Consider the following 7,038-nt stretch of genomic DNA (forward strand, 5'->3'; position numbering starts at 1 on the left):
TAAGTGTGAGATAACTGATGCCAGCATGAGCCCAGCTTGTTCTGATAAAACATTGTAAGACAAGACAGGCAGTGTGGGGTCAGAGTGATGTTTCCTTCCAGGTGAGGGGATGTGGATCAAACTTACCAACAGAAACATCACAGGTTTTACAGTGTTTTGCAGGGGATGAGGTGGTCACATTGTGCATTTGGAATCATTGCCACATTTCTCCTTGTTTTGTGGGTAACATTCTTTTGAGCAGATGGACAGTATGGCATGGACTTAGTGCTGCTATCTTTAAAAAAAAAAATACAAAAACAAAACGTGCACAGGTACACTTACTTAAAAAAGGTTTATTTGCCCATTCAGGAAACCATTGCTTGTGATCTGTAACACAACACAGAAACCAAATGAAGTGTGTGTATACATGCATATATGTGTATAAAATTATATAAAGTATATCTAAATATGCATAATGGGGATAGTTAAGGTCATGTCTGTGAAATACCTTAGGATGCTTTTCACATGCACTCTCAGGAGTCCACTAATGCTAGGGATGAGGGCAAGTTCCAAGATTATTTGCTCACTTAAATTTGAACAGTTAATGGTAATTGTCTGCAACAGATATCAGTTAGTGGCAGTCACTCCAACTCCTGCTTTGATTTTGAAGCCAAATTTACTTACGTTCCAATCATCATTAATTAAGTGGAAAATTAAATCACTTACACATGGCAATTCATACCTTCTTGTAGATTAGGTTCCTTTGTATGGGTTTAGAAAGACAATAATAGCTGGTGAAAATCAATTATTTATTTGTTCACTTGTATTTAGGTTTCCTTTTACATACATTCTTTTTATATGCTTTTTTTCTGACATTACATATTTAAAAAAAACTAAAAATAATTTAAAAGATTTGAGCGTTAGTGGGTCGTGGCCCACTTGGTTTGAGGATGTAAGATTTGACACTGTACTGTAACTGTCCCACACAAATGCTTTTCTAATGTTTTAACGTAATTATTGCAGTTAATACTTTGTACCAGGGGGATGTCACTGCAATAAAAGAAGTGAATTCAATACAACTCTCTTGTCTAACAAAGCTTTTTTTTTTTCTTTTTTTTTCTTTTTTTTTTTTTTTAATGGGGTGGGAATAATGTTCATAATTCAACAGGTTAATGCTGAATTTAGTTCCTGACATGAATGTGGCTCATTGCTTTCATCTGAAAATTACCTTTGCAGTAGAATTTGCACAGGACCAGTGGAGCTTTAAGCAGTTCATATGTCTGGTATAAGACCAAAACCATGTTGTTTTTTGGGGAGAAATGTTTGGAAACAGCAAAAGAAATTAACCACGTAAAATTGTAAAACCTTGCAAAACTTGCCATGGCTTGGCCTGACAGCACAGACCCATCCTCAGCCCCTGGTGTGTCTCAGCTGCAATGGTGGTACCTGAAAATCTGCTCCAATTCATTTTGCCCCTGAATGCAGAAAAGGATTCTCTTAACTCCTCTTTCTCCCATTAACACAGAAGTCCACTGGGACATGGAGTGTGTTGTGAAAAGAGCTTCTCAGGCTCTTGCAAAGTTGCTTTGTGAGCAATACAAGCTTGTCCCTAACCTCAGTACCCTCCACTAAAAAGTACTGAAAATTTGAAGTTTAAAAGCATAAAAAAGGGTGAGTTCTGCTGTTGAAATCCTACAGAACACCAAAGAACTTCACAATCCCATCAGTTTTGGTATCTGATCCCTGCTACAGTCAGAGCTCTTCTGCATATCCATTGCTAGCCGTGTTTCAACCCCAGGAGCGAGGTTTGGATGCCACGGGGAAGGGAAAGCTTGTTAAAAATGCCCTGCCAGCTCCCATGGCACTGGCTCTACCCCGTTTTATTCTGTGAGGAGGCAGGGAAGGTTTGTAGCAGCTTTTTCTGCATCCTCCCATTTGCTTGGAGCAGGGTGAAGAGGTGGATCTGAATAATGACATTGCCTTGTGCTGAATTCATGCTTTAGTGACCTCAGGCACGCGTTTGAAGGTGAAAAGTGAGGATTTGATCAAGGTTGGCTCCATCACTTTGCAGAAGGCTCACACTGCAGAGAGGGACTGCTGTGATTTTGGTTTAAAGCAGGGAGGCAGGACGCCCTTCACCATCCTGACACAGCCCCTGTGGGTCCTGTAAATCCCAAAACCTGGTTTTTATTTCAGCTGGGGTGGCAGCCAGGCTTCAGGTGCTTGGAGCACCTCAAATCCTTCCTGCTGTTCTGCCTTTGCTGCTGCAAAGCAGTTTTCCAGAGCTGACTCTGGGTTGGGGTGATGGAGGCTGCTCCCTGTGTTTAGCACAGGGAGAGGTGGTCCCAAGCTTTGAGGGTTAACATGCAAGGAGAAAGCGGTGAAGCAGCAGCAGGGAAGATGCTTCATTCTCCAAACATCCCCAGGGAAGATGTTTCTCTTGGAGTGCAGGAGGCTTCCTGCACCCAGAGGAGCATCTGGTGCTGGCAGACTGTGCTCCATCCCTGGGGCTCCTCTGGACCAGCTGCACCCTCAGAAGTCACCAAGGGAGCCTGTGCTGGCTCTTACCCCCCTGTCCTTCCTGATCTGAGAGCAAAAGGAACCTGACACAGCAATTTCTTTGTCTCTCCTGTGATCTGCCTGCTGTCTCTTCCAGAAAATGTTTTTTTCCATCTCCAGGAGCCCTCTCTGCACCCTGCCTGCACATCCAGCTTTAACTGCACCTCACAGCACAACACGGGGCAGGGAAAGGGAATCCCTCAGGATTTAAACTGTCAGGCCGTGTTAAATTAAACTTTCCAACACATCTTCCTCTAAAGATCTCTCAGTAGTGAGGCAATCTACAGAGAGAAAACAGCAGAAGCCTGCAGGGAAATGTCACCCTGCTCTGCCTTGCTGCCAGTGATGTAAAAATAAAAGTGAAGCAGCCTGTCCTGTGGCCCTCACAGCCTCTCACCCTCCTTGACAGCAATTAAAGGCAGTAGCCCCTGGCTCTGGGAGATTTTCCTCACAATCCTGCTCCCTGGGATCCAGGGGAAACTGACCCCACTGAGCTGCAGCCAAAACAAACTCCAGCGTGAGGTTCCATGTCCAGCTGCATCCCCTGGAAGCCCCTCAGGTCCATGCACAGGGATAATAAAAAACTGTGCTAATGCAAAATCATTTTTAATTAGGGAAATCCTATTCCTGTACAGTTTCCTAGGAGTTTCAACCAAAATTGTATCACCAGGTGGCACCAGTGCCTTTCAGCACTTGGTGCAAAGCCTGAAGCTGCCCTGTCAAATTCACTCTTCCTGCCCCATTCCATTGGTTTCATGGTTTAAAAAGCTTAGTAATTTGAATAAACAACAAATATCAGCATAATAACTTTGTTATCCATATTTTTTTTAATAATTTTGACTTGTTTGGTGAAGGGTTCAATAATTCACTAATTCTTTCAGGCCCTGTGGGGAAGAATACTGTGGTTTTGCTCCTGAGATGCAGAAACTGCCTGATGAGGTCAAACAGAATTTTCACCAACTTTTCTTTTCTCAGTGGCTCTTTCCAGCTGTTAACCTTACAGAGCAGAAGGAGAAATGCTGCAGGGCAGAGAGAAAAGAGATGTTAGAACACACTGGCACATCCCATCTAGTTTCAGAGTGATCTGTGAAATTCCAATAAGGCTTTTTACTTCTTAAGTAACAAGCAAAAACTGTCTGCGACTTCCAACTACAAAAAAAAAAAGCAAAAAAACTCCAAAAAGCAAAACCAAACAAAAATAAAAACAAAACCAAACAACCTAAAAAACCAAACAAACAACCAAAAAACTAACAAACAAACAAAACATCTGGACAAAAGAGAATGCTTTGTGTCATCCTGAAATATTCAGGTGCTGGCTGTTTAAAGTACTGAGGGAATCTGAATCGCGTAGCAGTAAACACATTTTCAAGTTAATTTAGCTTGAAAATAACTTCATCACTCTGTTGAACAGTTTTACAGCCACTAAATCTTGGAACATCTCTGCAATTAAATTTGTCTGTGCAGAACAGATGGTAACACGGAGTCAGTCACGAGCAAAGTATTTCCACAGGCTCTGGCTGGAAATTAAAGAGCTGGGATTAGCCTTGAAATATCCTCCCTGTGAGGTTACCCATTTTTTCAGCCCAAGCTGTCTGGCTGGATGGTTTAACCACAGCTTTGCAAATTACAGGGGGCTCTTGAACAATTCCACTGCACCGCTGTTGCCAATTGCATACAACAACATTTGCAGTAGTATTAAATATAATTGCACATCAAGTAAAGGGTGGGACACCTGTGCAAAAAAGAATTTTGTAAACCCCGGGGGCAATTTAATGCAGCTCCTGTCTCATGGGGAGCAGTGCTGAAGAAAAATTGAATCAAAAACCACTTGGTAAGGTGCAAAAATATCAGCACAAAAGTCAGGGTTGTAGTTGAAGCACCTGGAAGCCAGGGCAGGTCAGAGCACAGTGCCTGCCCAGGGGAGCAAGCAGCACTCTGCAGGGTCAAACGGGGACAGCTACTTGCAGAATTCACAGGTGAAATCAAGGCTAACCACACACTTGGTGTGGGATTTGGGCTAACCTCATACGGATTTCACTTTATGGAGCCTTGTTGGGAGTCTTTGTTCTCGTTAAAATCTTTCTGTGCCCTTCCAGCATTAGCAGTAGTAGCTCAGGATTTATGAGGAGAGTTCAGCCTTTGGCAAATGCATGACAAACCTGACTGAGCACTCTTTATTCAGGATATTTTTGTTTTCATTGTGTTGCAGGGCCTGGGGGTAGCTTTCATGTTCTTGCCATGTTTGTAGGGATCCAGAAAAATGAGGTTTGATTCTCAGCTGAGACTTGGAAGTGCAAGGTTACGATTTCCTCTCCAGCCAGAGCACAGATCTCACTTTTTCCATCCTGTTGGCCAACCCTCAAACCCATCAGTCACTCCAGAAAACCCATCCTGCCCTGGACGCAGAACATTCCAGCATTAATTTGTGGCTTTGGAGTCTGTCTTTGCATCCGTGTGCCACCACTCCAAATGCATCACAGTCTACAAGTTTTCACTTTCCCAGGATTAAACAAGGGTAGTAATACAACCAATCTTCTCCTGTAGCTTTGGCTGTATGTAGTCAATTTCTAAATAAGGGGCAGTAAGCTCTGAGCTGGTAGTTTTGTCATTGTTCTGATGGTAATTAACCATATTCTATGGAAACTTTTATGCCAGGGAACAACTTAGTGGTAGATTTGGAATTGAGATAATTTTTTTTATTTTTATTTTTTTTTTGTCTTGCTGTGAATAATAATAATAATACTTTCTCTATCTTATAATGGGAAACACTTTAAAAAAAATCTTTAAAATAACACTTTACTCTTTGTGATCTACTTTAAAACATTCCTGTGGGATAATTAATAGTTTCTGATAAAGAAAAAATCAAACACAAAAACCAGCTTGTTCCTTCAGTCCCTGAGCATAAAGGAAGATACTTCCCCAATCCAAACAAAAGCAGGCAAAGCTGTGTAGTTTCACTGGCTTCACTGCAGTATATGTACAGTCCTTTTAAACTGGCCTGTGGTATGTGCAGCTTGAGGGAATAACAATGCTCTTGCTAAGATCTCAGATTTTCAAGATGGTTTTAGTAAAAGTGAGGCTGCTCAGGTCACATTGACAGGTTTTGGAAACGGGTGTTTTTTCTCCTCCAGGTGAGCCACTTTGAGCAGTTTTTGGGGGATAGGCTGCAGTTTTCTGGGAGGTTGCTTTCTGCTTGTTTTAAGAAGCAGAAATATTCCTATTTATCCTATCCTAAATATCCCTATTAAGGGATGTAGGAGAAATTTGTCCCCTCTCCCACCTGGTCCTCTGAGCTGTGGGAGCATAAATATTTCAGGTGTGTTCTGGGGCACTTAAATGCTCCTGTCAGAACAGAAAGGAATAGAATACAAATATAATAGGAATGGAATAAGGATAGACACCTGCAAAATTGCTGGAGGCATCTCAGGTCTCAGCCTAGGAGCTGAAAATCATGAAAATTCATGTGTCTGCCACCAGAGTAGCTGTGAGATGATCTGGTGGAGTGAACTGGCAAAGATGAACCCCTGGGAATGAGATCCTGTGGTTCTGAGCTCTGCTTTGGAGAGGACATCAAAAGTGCTGCAAGGAAATAACACATCAGGACAAGGAGGTGCATGAATGCCTTCTCTGCATACTAATTTTTATTTTTTTTAAAGCACTTTGTACTTAAAGTGGTTTGCCTTTTTTTTCTCTTTTTTTTTTTTGTCTCTTTGTTTTTTTTCAATATAATTTATATATTGAAATATATAAATATATTACAATTTATAATTTTTCAATTCCATTTAGCAATGGAATGCCTGATATTTGATCACTGAAAATTTGTGGTTTTGACAGCTTGTGTGGGCCATATTCCAGATTCTGCTTCCTCTTATTTTTAACAATCCTCATTTATTCTCTGGGTCACTTGTGAATATTTCTTTTTGGTTGCCCCCCATAATCACTTTGTTTGGTGCAGACTGCATTCTACACCTGAATTCACATTTCTCTGTATGCTACTGCATGGCTGAAAGTGAAAAACTAATAAAATAAGTGGTTTTTTTCTTTAATTAAGTTGCAACACTAAACAAAAGCAAATCCAAGGAGATTTCTTAGGAAAGTGGTGGTTATTTCACAAAAAAAAGTATTTCTGTGATGCATAAATACTTTCAGTATTTAATCTGGAGACAAAGAAGTTGACAATTAAGAGTGATTTCTTCTCATTTATAGAAGAAATTTCTGTATTATTAATTTTGGAAAGTATTGCCTGGACAATGGAGAAGGCAAACCTGGCACTGTGATTGTAACATTTTCCATGTTCTGTGGATAAATAGATATGACCCCATTTTCTGTCTGTGTTCCTCTTGGAACTTCAGAAACATTAAAAAACCACTGCTTTCCACAAAGGACAGGTTTGCTGTTTGTGGTTTTGGTTGTTTTTATTGACCAAGCCAAGTCATATCCACATTTTATGCCCTTTTCCTGTTGTCACTTGCTGGGTGTTTTTCTGCTTTTGTCAGCAGC

This window comes from Passer domesticus, chromosome Z (genome assembly GCF_036417665.1).
Source record: "Passer domesticus isolate bPasDom1 chromosome Z, bPasDom1.hap1, whole genome shotgun sequence".
Classification (NCBI taxonomy): Eukaryota; Metazoa; Chordata; class Aves; order Passeriformes; family Passeridae; genus Passer; species Passer domesticus.